This window comes from Pinus tabuliformis, chromosome 3_2 (genome assembly GCF_031772625.1).
Source record: "Pinus tabuliformis cultivar Carrire ecotype Pingquan chromosome 3_2, CPIR1, whole genome shotgun sequence".
Lineage (NCBI taxonomy): Eukaryota > Viridiplantae > Streptophyta > Pinopsida > Pinales > Pinaceae > Pinus > Pinus tabuliformis.
This window is the reverse complement of record NC_142302.1, coordinates 58,134,761-58,151,979: the sequence shown is the minus strand read 5'-3', so window position 1 is coordinate 58,151,979 and position 17,219 is coordinate 58,134,761. Positions and strand designations below refer to the sequence as shown.

The window sequence follows — 17,219 nt, the reverse complement described above, 5'->3', positions numbered from 1 at the left end:
GCTCGTTGTTATTTGACTTAAGGTACACATGTTTCTGCACCGTATATGATTGCCATGGTATTATTTTCAATTAAACAGTTCAGTATAGACATCACACTTCTAAATTACAAAATTTATGGTAAGTATCCCCCGCCGTTTAAACACATAAGCTGCAAAGAGCACAATGGACTGAACTAATCATGGACTGAAGTTCACTTTTAGTAAATTTTTACATTCCATTATCAAAATTTGGGCAGTATACTGAATAAGATCTGGTCAGATCTGGTGCGGTTCATAGTCTGCGTCGGGAGACCGAGGAGATCTAGCAGGCCATGTCCATTTACCATTTGCATTTTTTACTAGACCTTTGTTTTCTTCACGCCACCAGTGGGACGGGATATGAAGGCTATCAACCAATAAGGCACACCTCTTATTGACAAGAGCTAGATCTCTGCCTGAAGATTTGAAGGATTTGTTCACCCCAACATAGCCATCCAGTAAATGGAGATGAACCTCTAAACTATGGAAGTCGGACAGATTATGAGTGGCCTTCAAGAAGGGAGAGCTTTCGTTTTGCAGGGAAAGCTGGACGCCCACATGAAAATATGTCCAGGGAAGCCAACTGAGGAGTTTGCTCGCCAATCCCATGCTCTCGTTCATAAAAAGACCAGGGACATTCGGAACAACATCGTGCTGGTTAACCAACCTCAGAACATTCACGCCAATCTCCTCCATACGTTGGACGAACGTTGAGTTTCCTACGCGGGGAGAGGCGAAGGCAAACACTGTGACAGCAACAGGTATACGCATACTCTGCATGTTAACCGTTTCTTTGACATCATATGCACTTAACGTTGCAAGTGCAGCTCCTAAGCTGTGTCCTGTCAATGTTATGCTCAACGTCTCGTCCTTGTATTGTTGCAGCAGCCGTGTGATCTCGCCCACTACAATATCCCTGGCGCTTCTACTGCATTTTTTGGAACCCTCATCCACGCAAGTATAACAAGACAGAAATCCCTTTTCTATTCGGACATTTGGATCGCCAATTTTTTGTCCATTCACATGAGCTAGCGTAGGGGGAAGTGGAACTAATATGTCTTTAAAATTTTGCATCCATTCTTGCGCTGTTCGCGTTCCTCGCCATGCAATCACTATGTCTCGTCTTCCCAGCCTCTCTATCTCATTTGGATCCGTGCAAACAGCAATAAATCCTATCCAAACACCTTCGTCCATGGACTTTTCGCCAAAAGAGGATCGTAAGGCACCAACATTTGCGTATATAAATTTGGTTACTTGATAACCGGAATGAGGGAAACCCATTTTCTGAAAGAAAGAGCGTTTACTGTGCTTACAAGTTCCATAATATTCAGAATAGTCTCTGTCATCAAACGCGTCATAGCAAAGCTGAGCAAATTCTCCGTATCTGAGAATCTCAGCTTTCAGAATTGGATTCATGGGATCAAGCAATCCCCTCCAAGAGTTGACACCCTGGATATCTAGCCACAAATAAGCAACTTGTGGTAGCCCTGTCTGTGCGGGTTGATCACCATCTCCATTATTTGTTGGCGGGGAAGAGGGGCTCAATGGATTCTTCATCTCATGTAAAGCCCACAAATTCTTTCTAGAAAGGGGAAATGCAAATCGAACCATCGTATTTCGGAGCTTACAATTAGAATTCAGATGCAGTTTTTGGAAACAAATTGGGTAGGAGGCTGCTGTTTTTAATGGTTTTTCTTTGCGAAGGATTGTGGAGATAGAATCGAGAGACAAAGACGCAGTATTCGTCACTCAGTGTATATGTATATATAGGAGGAATCTATCAATCCTGAAATATAGAAGTTTCAGTCAATGAGAGAGTTAGTATTCGCGGAGGCAGCCAGACTTACTATTCAAGACTCATATTGAATCAATGAACAAAGTCAAACGTACCAATATGTACTCGGTGTCAGGGTTGGAATTTGACGGCCATTTTGCCCGTCAGAGGCCATTTTGCCCGTAAAAAACGTTGAAATTTTTTAAATGACCGTCGAGCATGACGTGTTTGGACGGGTGCAGAACGTATTTTTGACGGCCAAGTTATTTTTGAAAACGTTATTAATATTTTATATAACAACTGACACCTTTCCACTTCAACCTGGAACAGACCCTCTAATAAGTCCATCATGATCTTATCAACCAATAAACTTTAATTTCGAATCTTGGCCTGGAGATTTCAAAATCTGAAAATATCTACTGCAAAACATTGGAATTCGAACCAAGTGCTACTACGACCGTTAATTTTGAAATACAAAAAGCTTTCCTTATCGGATGTGACTTGCATTGTAATTTTATCTTCTAAAGTATAGGAGCTCCTAGTTATTCAGTCTTGCCGTTATGCAACAATAATATTTGTAGAGTTGTATAATGCAGACAGCCAGAGGACTCTTAGTATGGAAGACAACTCTGTGAGTTTCGGCATAAGACCATGGCAACTTCCCGATCCTCGAATGGATTATAAGTCTCGACCCTGAAAAAAACATTTATATAGGACTGTTTCTATACTTTGAGCAGAGTTGCGTTTTATCTTCAGAGGATGTGATAATCTAACATTTGAATTTGAAGCCGAGCTTTTATGATAAATAAACTCTTCCAACGGTTTGAAGAGTAGACACCATTGTGACAAATTTCCATTTAAATCCATTAGTTTGCATTTTATGTAATTTAAACAACTCTTTTTATAATGTATTTTGACTAATATTTATTAAAATAATTTTTTTTTATTAATTTAAAATTGGAAAAAGTGTTATTTTTTATATTAATTTTATAAAAAATTTAGTTTTGGTTTTAGTTTATTAATAGATACAGTTATTATTATTTTGTTTGGAAAATTTAAATTTAGAAAAGTGTTTATTATATATATATTATTAATTATTTTAGTTTTTTTTATTGGAATCAAGTATGGCATGTTTTAAAGAAATTGTAGTTTTGTATGGTTTAAATCATTATTTTGTTAATGTATAAACTAATTTGGTATGTTTAAAAATTTCTTCAACTTTAAATAATTAAAACTTAATAAATACAACCTTTTTAAAAAGTTTAGTGTTTTCTTTATGATGTTTTAGTTATTTACATTGGGGACAATTATCACTAGACGCTATCCATAATCCAGGGTGACTTATCATGGTTATTCAAGAAAAACTAAGCCTGAGTTTGGATTTCACTCTTACCAAATATGTCTTGGGCTATTAACCTATTTCCTTACATTCCATGAAATCAAACTCTTAGCCAAACAAAAGAAAGTTTAAGACATACTCTAGAACTAAAAAGAAAATTGTCAACAATTCCAATTTATAAACACAAGTATTTTATAAAATTTGTAAGAAATGTGTATATATTTAACTATTACTGTCGTTTATGTTTTAATCTATCTATCACCAACCAGGTGTGTTACTTAAACACATACTTGTAATAGTTTATGTGGCTTAAGCATTCAATAAACTGAAATCTAATTTGTTAATTGTATAATTTGGCCATCAAAATGAAATGAATCTAAAACATTACTAGAAACTATTTATTAACTTATTAAAATTAATAAATGTAGAAATGGTGTTGAAGAACTCAATTGTAAACATGAAAATAACGTAGATATAGATACTTACAACTTGCACAAAAACACCTATAGCCTAAGGAAAAACAACCATGGAAAATGGATATGAGACCATTCAACAAAGGTTATTACCTAGTTTCCTTAAATATATGTCTACAAAACTAAGTGATCAATAAGCATCTATTCTATAGAGACTTTATATCAAATAATGTCATTCATATATATATATGTGTGTGTGTGTGCCCACAAAAAAACAAATTTGGCTTGGTTTAAAATGTCTTGTTCATGATGAGATCTCATCAGATGCTTAATCTAGTATGATTGAAGGGACAAGGGGCAAGGGGCATAAAACATATCTATTTCATACTCCTTAAAAGGAATGTCATTCAATAACTCACAATTCGTTCATTTGATCAGGGTAAGTTGGATTAGAATCCAAGTCCAATTAGTTGCCTTGAAATCCAATGAATATGCATCTATCTCTTATGCAAACAACATTAAAATTCCCACTTGAATGAAACAAACAATCAATCCATGAGTGTGCTAGTGCATATCGAACCTACTTAGCTAAAAGAAAAAAACCTCTTCCTTGTCATAATAAATTTGGACCATATTTCTTGTTGCCACTTGCTCTCCCTGAATGTAAATTCCCACTTGAATGAAACAAACAATCAATCCATGAGTGTGCTAGTGCATATCGAACCTACTTAGCTGAAAGAAAAAAACATCTTCATTGTCATAATAAATTTGGACCATATTTCTTGTTGCCACTTGCTCTCCCTGAGTGTATTGGCCACCCACCTTTATTGGATTATTTGGGCCAGAGGCTTGTCACAAGGGTCACTGACTCACCACTCACTTATGAAAGTTATCCTATGTCAGAATGTCATCTGTGGAATAGATGAAGTGTCACTTTGACTACAATCTACACCATATATTGAGTGTCTCAACATATCACTTAAAAGTCGTGAAAGATATGGCTCATGAAGAATAACACCTACCGCCACTTATGAAATATTAAAACACTTTAATACACTGTACTTTATTCACTACAAACTCTCTATGGTGGACCCCCACATTGATTCCACGTGATTATGATCGTGGAGAGGATGCAGAGGATAGTCCATCTTATAGTTTTACTTTGTTGGTCATCTTATACGTCCCATAAGATCTCCTTAGTAATATTTCATATATACAAATGCTATGGCATGTATGAGTAAGGAACATTTGATTTCATAATTATGGAGATTTTATTGTCAGTGTTCCATACAATTTCCCAACAAAATTGAGAATTCAATAAGTCGTTTTTGTGTTATGGTCATTTTGTTTTTTTTCTTATGATAGATATGTGTTTTTAATGAAACCTTTATTAGTGAAGGGTTAATTTATTATCAAAACATCACCCTTGAAGGGAAAAATTTTAAACATAACGTCTTTTGAAGGGCAACATAAAGACCTAAAACGTCAAAAAAAAATTGTATGATGGGTAAAGAGGAATCCAAATTCCAGCCCTGCTCGGTGTATATGTACTATATAGGAGGAATCTTTCAATCCTGAAATACAAAGGTATTCGCGGACTCATCTTGAATCAATGGACAAAGTCAGACCTACCAATATATACTCGGTGTATCTAGATATATAGGAGGAATCTATCAATCAATCCTGAAATACAAAGGTATTCGCAGACGCAGTCAGAATTACTATCCGTGGACTCATCTTCAATCAATGAACAAAGTCAGACCTACCAATCTCATAAAACCATGCGCGCGATTGTCTGCTTTTGACTTACCGCATTGTGAAATATTGTCAAGTCTTAGAGTCGAGAGCATAGAGAAACCGTGATTACTTATCGCATTGTGGAATATTGTCAAATCTTAGAGTCGAGAGCATCGAGAAACCGTGATTACTTATCGCATTGTGAAATATTGTCAAATCTTAGAGTCGAGAGCATAGAGAAACCGTGATTACTTATCGCATTGTGAAATATTGTCAAATCTTAGAATCCAGTGAATAGAGAAACCGTGATTACGGGTTATTTGCAATTCACTTTCTTTGACATCTAATGAGTTGGAATTTCCTGGTTTCGCTTTTACGCAATGTGTTTAAACTTCGTAATCATTTCACGGATGAGCTGCATACATTTACTCAGGTCTCCAATGTTATCATTTTGGAATAAGTGTGTTGCTCCGAACAAGACGGTTATTATTAATTTAATTTATTAATTTAATACTAACCATTTTTGGCACATTATTATTTGTTAATAACTATTTTAACAAAAATATTATAATTATTAATAATTAATAATTAATTATGATGTTATTAAATTATTATTATAATCATTTTAAAATAATTATTGTTATTATTAATTATTAATTATTATTATTTAATTAAATTCAATATTATTATTAATTAATTCATATAATTAATTATTATTATTATTATTTAAAACATAAATATTATTTTTCCCATAATTTATATTATTTATTGTTATTATTTTATTGTGAATAATAACCGTAGTAACAATAATATTTTTTATATTCAAGCTTGTGTGATCCATAATGAATTAAACAAAGTCACATGAGAGAAGCTTTTGGCCGACGAGTTTCGAACCAACAAATGTGGTTCATCATTAGGATGGCAAAGGCTTAAATAGAGAGCAATGTAGAGACATAATTTCAAGATCCAAAACCTTTCTCACCCTCATGTGATTTCTATCGAAAGACCTTGTTTAAAACAATAATATTGTTAATTTAATATTAATTAATTAATGATTATTAAATAACATTAACAATTAATTAAATAATAATAATAATTTATTTATTTATTTTTAATTAATATTAATTAATTAATTTATTATTATTATTATGTATTAAAAAATATAAAATAATTTTTTTTAATTTATATTTATTATTGTTAATTAATTAAACTCAAGAGATTTGTATTAAACCCAAGGGATAAACATTATAAAATCAAGGTATATAAACCTTAAGATAAATATTATAAACCCTAAAAGAAACATGGTTGACCATTGTTTACCATGGTTGATTTTCATATTGATACAATCTTTGTAACAATGTGACGTTGGACTATGGTTGACAATGCTTGACCATGGTTGATTTTCATATGGAAACAATCTTTGTCACAATGCGATGTTGGACCATGGTTGACCATGGATCACAATGCTTTATTTTCATATTAAGACAATCTTTATCACAATGTGACATTAGAACATGGTTGACCATGATTATAAACCCAAATATTTATATTAAACCGTAGGATTAATATTATAAACCTTATGAATAATATTTCTTTGAGACAATCTTTGTCAAAATCTCACATTGGATGTGCACCAGTGATTGTGATAGTCCAAAATGGAAAGTCAAAGATGATATATACTTCTGAGTATATAAACAAAGTCGTATAGTTGGCGTTCCCTGCATCTTACGGCTTAGTTTAACTATTGAATTTTGGAAGGTATAGACCAATTACCATATTTGAATAAGAGTTACAAAGAAGTTATTCCATGTTAGTTTAAATATAGTTAAATTAAAATAAAAAAAACAAAAAAAAAAATACAACTTTATATTAATTAAAATTATAAAAATAACAAGATAATTCATGATTGCATTAGTGTTACACCAACAAACCTCAACTAATAACTAATGGCAGACCCTTGTATGTCCAAACAAAGGTGTTTGGAAAAAAATGTTTCATAAACTAATATTTGTCTTCACCATTGTTTCCTAACATTTTATAATGTTTCATAAGATAATATTTGTCTTCATCCTTGTTGCCTAACATTTTGTATTGTTTTGAAGGTTGCAACCATGTTTTTACAAAGAATTGCTGGAAAATTCTAGACTTTGGTTTGATTTTGAATTTGCTTTATCAAATGCATGAAGTGTCTAGGCTCTATGGTCTAGAAACATAAAGTAATAGTTGTATTAGGCTGGGAGTTTGGAAGAATTCATTGCATGTCTTGGAAGTTTTGACGAGGCCATTGGGTGAAAGAAAATGGTAGACAATATTGCACCAAGCATTGACTTATTTAGTAAACGCATACTGTAAAGGACTCAAAGATTAGTTCAGAAAAAATTGGAAATTTTGGTAATATTATGACAAAATCCGGTATAATTTTTTTCAAATCTAGGTTATGTCAAACTTCGGGATTTTTGGTGTTCTAGGGGTTTTTGATGGTGTAGAATCCATTTCCACCCTAAAAAAAAATGATTCATACACTTCAACATTATGATTTTTTGAATTTTTTTTACGAAATTCTAGCAAGAAATCTATCATCCAAGTGAATTTGTGACATCAATAGACAACGTATTTAGTAAATGTATGTGTCAACATTTAGAGGGTTTTATATATGGTGTCTATTTGTATATATGCAAAATTTTGAACAATGTACTTGTTGTTTCTTGACCAATAACTAGGAAATTAAGGATAAGAATGGGGCTTATTGTTGGCCTAAAAACTAATGCAGAACAAAAATAGGATCAAATATGACATTTTTGTGTTCAAAATTAAATTTTTCTTCCCACTAATGGAATGGAGATTATTCCGTAGTTAGAATGTTTCAAAACTCAAACTTTTAAATCACTGTAACATGGATGTCAATTTGTACCATTATCAAATTATTTAAGCTAAATTTAGCCTAAAAAGATAACGTTCATTTTTAAATTAGATAGAATTCTTATTAATAAAATATAAATCATTAATATATATATTTTAAATTTAAATTAAAAATATTTAAAGATTTTCTTTTTCACGAATTTGAATTTGAAGTAGAATAACTAAGAACTATTTGAAAATGGATTTAAATTATGCGGGGGATTTTAAAATTTTTAATAAATTATTTTCAGAATTTTTAAAGAGGGTTAAAAGTATAAACGTAGTTGACTTAGCTTGCCAAATACGTATATAACTACATTCCAACATTTCTGACATGAATACATCTTCATGAATGGATTACATAACAATAGACAAAATCAATACATGATTAATCTGGTTTTTATTGCGATGTGACCATTAGTTGGGATTCTATTGGACATTTCTTCTACTTCTTCCATAATTTTATCAAGACTTCTACTAAAGAAGGTAAAGTGCTTGTTCGTTCATTCAAACCATAAGTATCTTGTGCTAAGGATTCTTCTTTCCCTATAGATTCAACTTGATCTACCCAACTTTTTGTTGTCTGGTGGCCTGAGTTATGAAGGGAATCAGGGCCCGAGTCCTATGGGAATGGATCTACTTCAAGCAGACTTTGAGAGACTTGATCTTGCTATTTTTCATGAGAAATTGGTGTCATTAGAGGTAGAGGAGCAGCTGGAGAAGGTTTATCTCACATAACTAATTTGATGACCCTTAGTGGAACCAACCCACTGAGTTGATTTTAGATCCTTTGACCTAACTGGACAACGAACAACTATATGGCCCATATTAAAATAGGCCCTACACTTCAAGGAGGCATGCTCATAATCTAATTTTTGAGTATAAGAAAAATCTCTGCTAGTTAAGTCAATTTCAGCTCGGAACTCAAGACCCAAATCCATTTTTACACATATTCTAGCATAAGTAGCATTGATTTTTGTGTGAGGAAAAATGGACCTTTCTAAAGCAGACCCAATGGTTTGAAGAGAGGGTATTCGCTAAAGTTTTATGCTAATTTTCTCCCTCAGTAACATAAGTTTAGAGCCTTGAGGATACTAAGCTCTTGTATACATAAAGCATCTTGTAAATAGAAACTTATAAAAATAGGTTGGTTATGTAAAATCTTGATTTACATAGACATGAGAAGACTAAAATGACTACCGTGTTGCAAGAAAAAAACAAGTGAACCATAACAATTATTGAGTAGAATCTCCAGGTATTTACATTAGTTGCACACTACCCTCATCATAGAATATGGAGATGTGGGTTGATCTCCTAGCTAGACTGGTCATCTTGGGGACAATATTGTCAATTTCTTCCTCCAACATTTCCAATCTCATAGAATTCTTCTCTTGTATATATAAATCATCTTGTAAATAGAAACTTATAAAAACAAGTTGGTTATGGAAAACCTTGACTTACATATACATGAGAAGACAAACAAGACTACTGTTTTGCAAGAAAAAAATGAGCAAACCATAACAATTATTGAGTAGAATATCTAGGTATTTGCATTAGCTGCACACTACCCTCATCATAGAATATAGAGATGTTGGTTGATCTCCTAGCTAGAATGGTCAACTTGGGGTCAATATTGTCAATTTCTTCCTCCAACTTTACCAATCTCATAGAATTCTAGTCATGTTGTGTTTTGGTGTACCTCCCTATGCCACATGCAATATCCATGAAGTGACTGAAGCTCATGCAAAATGTATAGTGGGAGCTTAAACATCCTTTTTGCGTGAGTTGCCATCATATCAACTTAGGGGAATGCAAGCTCCTGGAGACCCTCTAAGGGACATGGAAATTTTATATATTTAACATTTCTATATATAGAAATATTATTCTTTCTTATTAATTAAATTTTTAAGTTTTTATATATTTATTAATTAAATTTTATTTATTATCATGATTATCATTATTGTATAAATTTATTTAATATGATATGCATATTGCGATAGTTGTTATAACATCTCCTCCATTCTCTGGATTGTTAATGTTATTATTTTATTACAATGTGATATATGTATTGATGTCTATTAAAAATGGGATGAAATATGACATTTTTGGGTTTAGAATTAAATTTGGCTTTCCACTAATGGAATGGAGATTATTGCATAGTTGGAATGTTTCAGAAATGAAACTTTTAAATTAGGCGATTATTGCATAGTTAGAATGTTTTAGAGCTCAAACTTTTAAATCACTCTGTAACATGGACATCAATTTGGACCATTATCAAATTATTTAAGTTGAATTTAGCCTAAAAAAGTAACATTCATTTTTAAATTAGATAAAGTACTTATTAATAACATTTAAATCATATATATATATATATATATATATATATATAAATATTAATAAATTATTTTAAGAACTTTTAAACAGGATTAAAAGTATAAACTTTTTAATCATTCCAATGTAATATTAAATTTCGGATGAAAATGAGCTTTTTATAAATTTATTTATAATATTATTTTTGTCAATTTTATTTTTAAATTTTAAATTAAAATTTATTATATAAATAATTTATTTTCTATATTTTTGAATTAAATTTAAATTAAATGAAAAAAAATAATACAATTTATGTTTAGTTAGAGAACAAAAGAGAAAAAATGTAGGGTTTTTAAAAAAAAAATTATTAGTGTTTATTTCAATTTTAAAGATTATCAAAAGTAAAAATTTTAATTAATATTAAGTTGTTTTAATGAAAATGATTTTTATATATTTTTTTTTGATAATATCATAATTTGTTTTAATTTAAAAAAATTGTTTTTAAATTTATAATTTTTTATTACTAAATTTTAAAATAAAATTATCAAAGAATAATTATACAAATAAATTAAGTGTTAAAAGTTTGCCTGGGGTAGTTCAAGTGGCAATGGATGTGGAATGAAGTCTCACCAAAGTGGAGATCTTGGATTGGAATCTTGTTCTACCCTCCCAGTAGCGGGGTGAATAATGTACATGTAAACTCGAAAATCGGAGAGTCCTACTAAGCATATATATATATATATATATATATATATATATATAGGTCAAACATGAATTAAAAAAATTTAATACAATAAGTATAAATTTAAAAAACAAAAAACAAAAATAAACACAATGTGGATAACACACATTTTTGTCAAAATTGAATTAAAATTTGTGGTATAATTTAAACTTATTTAAATGAAACAAATGAAAAAAATACACACAACTTGAGTACCCCACATTCCATGCTGGTGAAAGTCCTGTGTTCAATTCTTGTTCTGTACTTTTCCAGTTTTTGTAAAGTACTCATGTTCAATTCCTAACCTATAAAGAGTTTTCGAAAAACCACCCATTAGTTGTTTGTCAAACCATTTTTTTCAATATATCCAACACTTCCTTGCTACAGATTTCAGATCAACTGTCAGATCAATTTGACTTCAAATGCAAAAACAACGCCAAGTGTTCGAGCCTCTTTTCAACCTAAAAAACACAATACACAGTTCGTAAATAAAAAATTTAATGAAATTAAATCAAATTATGTAAATGGCACCCAAATAAAGTACAACTACCTTCAGGTTCCATACCATATGTAGAAAGTGAGTATGGAAACTTGTAGCAACTTTAACGTAATAGAGTCGAAGCTGGTATTTGTTGTGTGTAAAATTAATTGAAGTATTGATAGAAGAATCACTTGTCAAAGGTGCGCACTAGTCAAATTTGTATAATGAATTTTATTGAGGTTTTGTGGAAAATTCTTAAGAACCGTGAGTATTATCAACTTTTTTGCGTTTTTTTGGTAAACTTTTTAGAATGCCATGGATTGTGAAGCTAGATAGTGGATCATTCTGTAACAATTTATATTAATTACCTGAAGCCTTGGGTTTAATCAAAGATGCATGTTTCATTTACTTTTAAGAACGAGATAAGAAATATATCCTCAAATTCCCATGGGATTCTTCCTAGATTCTGTAAAAAGGCACACATATATGATTAAATCAAAAGAGCCTTGAAAATTCACAGAGACACCATGATTCCCAAAATAATGGTAGTGATCAAAGTTGCAATGAATGTGATTACCTTGACAAATCTTCCATTAATCTATTTTATTCTTCCTAGCTTTTGTAAAAAGGCACATATATACGATTAAATCAAAAGATCCTTGAAACATTCACACAGACACCATGATTCCCAAAATAATGGCAGTGATCGAAGTTGCAATGAATGCGATTACCATGACACTTTTTCCATTAATTTATTTCATTCTTCCTAGCTTCTGTAAAAAGGCACATATATACAATTAAATCAAAAGAGCCTTGAAACATTCACACAGACACCATGATTCCCAAAATAATGGCAATGATCAAAGTTGCAATGAATGTGATTACCATGACACTTCTTCCATTAATTTATTCGGAGCAACCTTGCTTCGACAGGGGTTGGACCCTATACAACGTTGTGCATGGTGGTAGAGGCAATGGCCGGACACTTAATCAAAGAACCACATATAATCGTGGCTACAAAATTTTACAAATGCAAAGAAAAAAGTTTATTAATATAATAAAAAATCTGACTTTAAAATAATATTCTATCCTTGAACCAGTATATAGGTTAGAATTTTATTTTCAAGTGAGAATTTTTAGAATTATTGATAACTTCGTTTTTTATCTTTGAATCACCTATGGGGTGCTATCACATATGTGATTATTTCATAAGAGGTTAAGCCATTTTCTTTTCAAGTATAATGCCTCATTTAAGTTGTTCCCGCCACTGGATTATGGGTGTATGTGATAATACAGGTGGTGTCTCTTCTTATAAATGTCATTTATGGGTCTGGTTTTCGAATATGAAAAGGTGACTGTAAGTGGAGGTGAGGGCATTCCCTCGACCTCCATCCATTGTTTCCCAATTGCTATGCTCGGGGGTAATCTTCTATGGTTGTAAGAGTTGTTGTTGTTAAATAGAATTGACGTTGGCATCTACATCTGGTGTGGACTTTTCAGTCTTGTCACTATTTTGGTGTGTGGCTTTGGTCTATATAGAGTTTTTTTTACAACGCTATCACCTTTTATGAGCATTATTTTCCAATTTATGGTATTGTATAACTGGTTTAGCAGGTCTATTCAATTTCTATGTCTGCCTATGACATCGTGGGTAATTGTCCAGTCCTTGGGGGTAAGTTCTGTTGGTTGGATATCACTGGGTCACAATTTGTTTAAGGTTCTAGACTTCTTAGAGTTTGTTGGTTTGATTTCAAGCAAGCCAAGTTGATTCTCTTACTTGGTGTTCTTTGATGGCGCTACACTATTAGGGCTTGGTATATGCCTCTTTGTGTTATGTTAATGCATAGGTAATTTTAATTGTTTGGAAGGGTATTGTGTAATATTGCGTGTCATGGTTACGGGATGCAGTGATAGTGAGAAGTTGGTGGAATTTGCACCATTGGTGTGGAAATTCGGTGATGATATAATGGTTTTCAGGATTGGGGTTCACGGTTCTATGTCTAGTCCTTCATCTTGCTTTATAGGTCGAGGGTCTTCCAATTGTTGTCATAAGTGTTCCCTCTTAGCTGTGTTCATGCCTCCTAGACAAAGAATATGTAGTAGGAGGGTGGAGGAGGAAATTTTACTGTGGCGAAGAAAAGGGTCCGTCCTTTTTCCTACGACTCCGTGGACACTTTCTTTGATGTAGTTCCTCCTGAGGGGAGGAAAGAAATTCTACTGTTGGAATGTAAAGAGTCAGGGGATCGCCCGCATCACTCTGATTTTGAATTGGTTGGTGAATATATGAAATGGGCCCCTTCTCCTATAATATTCAAGAGTAGGCGGCAACATTTTTTGATTTCTATGACTTTACATCAACAAATGGATACCTTGTTATGGCTAATTTTCAAAGGAAAATAGGTCAAAATTTACAATGTGTTATCCTCGTTGGACGACATTAAATGCATGCTTCATAATCAAAGGTTTTGTTTATATATTTTTGATTCTCATATGGCTCATGTAGAAGGCTTTCTTATGAGTGATTCAACCTCTAGTGACCTTACGAACTCTCTAGATGATAGTGCACAAGTGCTAGATATAATACCTTCTTATGATCATGACTAGAGATGTTGACTTTTGTAATCAATTTTGTCATGCAAACTCAAATACCTTTGTTCATGCGGGCTCCTATGTGTTATGAATTTCTTTGTGGTTGACCTTTCCATGGCTCTAGGAATATTATGCATAATTCATGCTTGTTCTACGGACCACTGGTACTATTTATATTATTTTGGCATTGATATTTTCTTGTATACAAGAGTAAGTCTAATCATCTGGTGCATCGGGTGTTTCTGTACCCTATAACCTATCAATGAAAGCTCTGTGATAGTACTCATGGAATCTGTGATTCTGAGACTCCAAAATCCAAATCCCATGACCCATCCTAAGGGCCTCCTTAGAGAGGGAGTCTACCTAGCTGTTAAATTCCTTGTAGAGAAGAGAAATCATAAAGATGTTAAATGAATCTTTTAAATGAACAATCTCATTGACAACATGAAAAATCTTGATAAAAAGTGCAAGGACGAAAATACACAGCGATTTGATTCAAAACTGGAATGGAGCAAATTTATCTTCTCACTATTCAAAATCAATAAAATAGAGTACATATGAGACAAGGAAATAAACAACACTAAATTACTCGAGAAAAACTCAACTAACTCAACCAAATCTGAACTGACTATGACACCTAGTAGACAATGGGATTAATTATCACAACACCTAGTAGACAGTGAGATTAATATCTCAACACCCCCTCATAATCTCAATTATGACAAGTATTGGAACTTACAATCCCAATTTCTCTCTTTGACTTTCAAATACCTTTTTTCCCAATGGTTTTGTGAAAATATTTGCAAGTTGATCTCTTGAACCACAAAAAGTAAGTAATATGTCTCCATCATTGAAAATCTCACGGATGAAATAGAAACGTGTGTTAATGTGCTTTCTCTTTCTGTGAAAGACGTGATTTTTTGATAATAAAAAAATTCAAAATTGTTATCACAGTAAATAGGAGTTGGCTCCTTTTGAACATTTGAAAGATCCTTCAATAGTCTTCTCAGCTAAATTGCTTAACAAGTTGTTGAATTTGTAGCTACATACTCTGCCTCTGCAGAAGATATTGAAATGATTGGATGTTTCTTGGACGCTCATGAGATCAAATTGGTTCCAAGGTTAAAAAAATACCATGAGGTGCTTTTGTAGTCATTTGAATTTTCTGCATAAACATTGTCTGTCTAACCTAAGAGTGAGCAATCTTAAAAATGTGTATAGAGAAAACTATAGTCTAGGGTCCCTGCAATATATCTTAAGATGCTTTTTGCAACCTTCTAATGGGAAATCTTGGGTCATTGCATAAACATAGAAACAAAACAAGTAGCAAACATGATATCAAGTCTAGTTGCAGTGCGATATACGAGACTACATACTAGACTTTTATACAATGTGGAATCAATTGGTGGTGCTACATCTTATTTTCTCAGCTTGTTTCCTTGAGAAATTGGTGTCTTAGTTGGTTTGAAATTAGTCATTCTGAACTTTTGGAGGGTGTCAGTGACATATCTTTTTTTACCAACAAAAATTCCATTAGTAGATTGCTCAATTTCGATGCCTAAGATGTATTTCATGAGCCCTAGATTAGTCATATCAAACTTTTTTTCTTTGTTGCTTTATATTCCTCGAACATCATATTTCCTGTATAAAGCATATCATCAACATAAATGAAAACAATGAGAATTTTACCTTCATGACTTTTGGTATACAAAGTTGGCTCATGGCTGCTTCTGCAAAAAGCACTTTTGATGAGATAAGTGTTGATGTGACTGTACCAAGTTGGTAGACCTTGTTTCAAGATATACACGACTTTCTTTAACTTGTACACCTTATGCTCCTATCTTGGTACTTCAAAGGTAGGAGGCTTCTCCACATAAACTTCTTCCTACAATATACCATTTAATAAAGTACATTTTAGATCAAGTTGATATACTTTCCATTTGTGTTGAGCTGATATGGAAAAAATAGTTTTGACAATGTCTAACCTTGCGACTGGAGCAAAGGTTTCACCATAGTTGGCACCAAATTATTGTGAGAATCCTTTGGAAACTAACCTTTCCTTATGTTTCTCAATTTCTCCTTTTTCATTTATTTTGGTCATGTATACCCACTTTACACCAATTCTATTTTTGTCTCTTGGGAGATCAACTAATTCCCAAGTCTTGTTCTTCTCTGTGGAAATAATTTCTCGATTCATTGCATCAATCCAATGTTTTTCTTGTACTACCTCTTCAAAATGGGTTGGTCGAGATGAAAGAAATGAAAACGTATTTTGCGAATTAAACTCATGCTCCTACTCATATATTTCTTTGATGCTTCTAGTTTCTGAGTGCCTTTTGAAGATAATGAATCATTGTTGGATTTTGTAATAACCCTGGGTTAAAAGTTCATGTAATAAATTTAATAAAGCAAAAATAATACCAAGGTTGTGGGACACATATTCCAATTTGAATGTTAGGAAAAACATTCTAGTGAGTGTCCATTTGGTTTATTATGGCTAAGGGGAAATTGACAAAGGCAATGGAAAAGGATTTGGAAATGAAAGAGGCATTTATTGGCATTTTATTTATGAAATTAAGGGAAATTAGGAGAAAAGGAATGTGAAAGGTCATAGGTTGCATGTGAGGATGAAAATGAAGGAAAAATAATGGAAATAGAAGAAAATAGAAGTCTCATTAATAAAAGGGCTCTTGAGGATCAGTTCACAACCTTTTGTCAGTTTAATTTTGGATCTCTCTCTCTATTCTCTCTCTCTCTCATACTCTTGCACACTCAGAGAATTCTTGGAGAACTCTAGCATTGGAGAAAGGAAGACAAAGGAAGGACAATGAAGGCAAAGGAAAGAAAATATAATGAAAGGAAGAATTGGATCAAGGGGATACAATGACATATTTTATAGGTATTGAGTTGCATGTATGTTTTCATTGCTAGTTTTTGCA

General features: G+C 32.4%; 1 pseudogene; it reads right to left on the bottom strand.

Moving 5' to 3' along the window:
• Positions 1–255: 255 nt before the first annotated feature.
• Positions 256–1,629, bottom strand: LOC149179797 (phospholipase A1-Igamma1, chloroplastic pseudogene; annotated as a pseudogene).
• Positions 1,630–17,219: the final 15,590 nt, after the last annotated feature.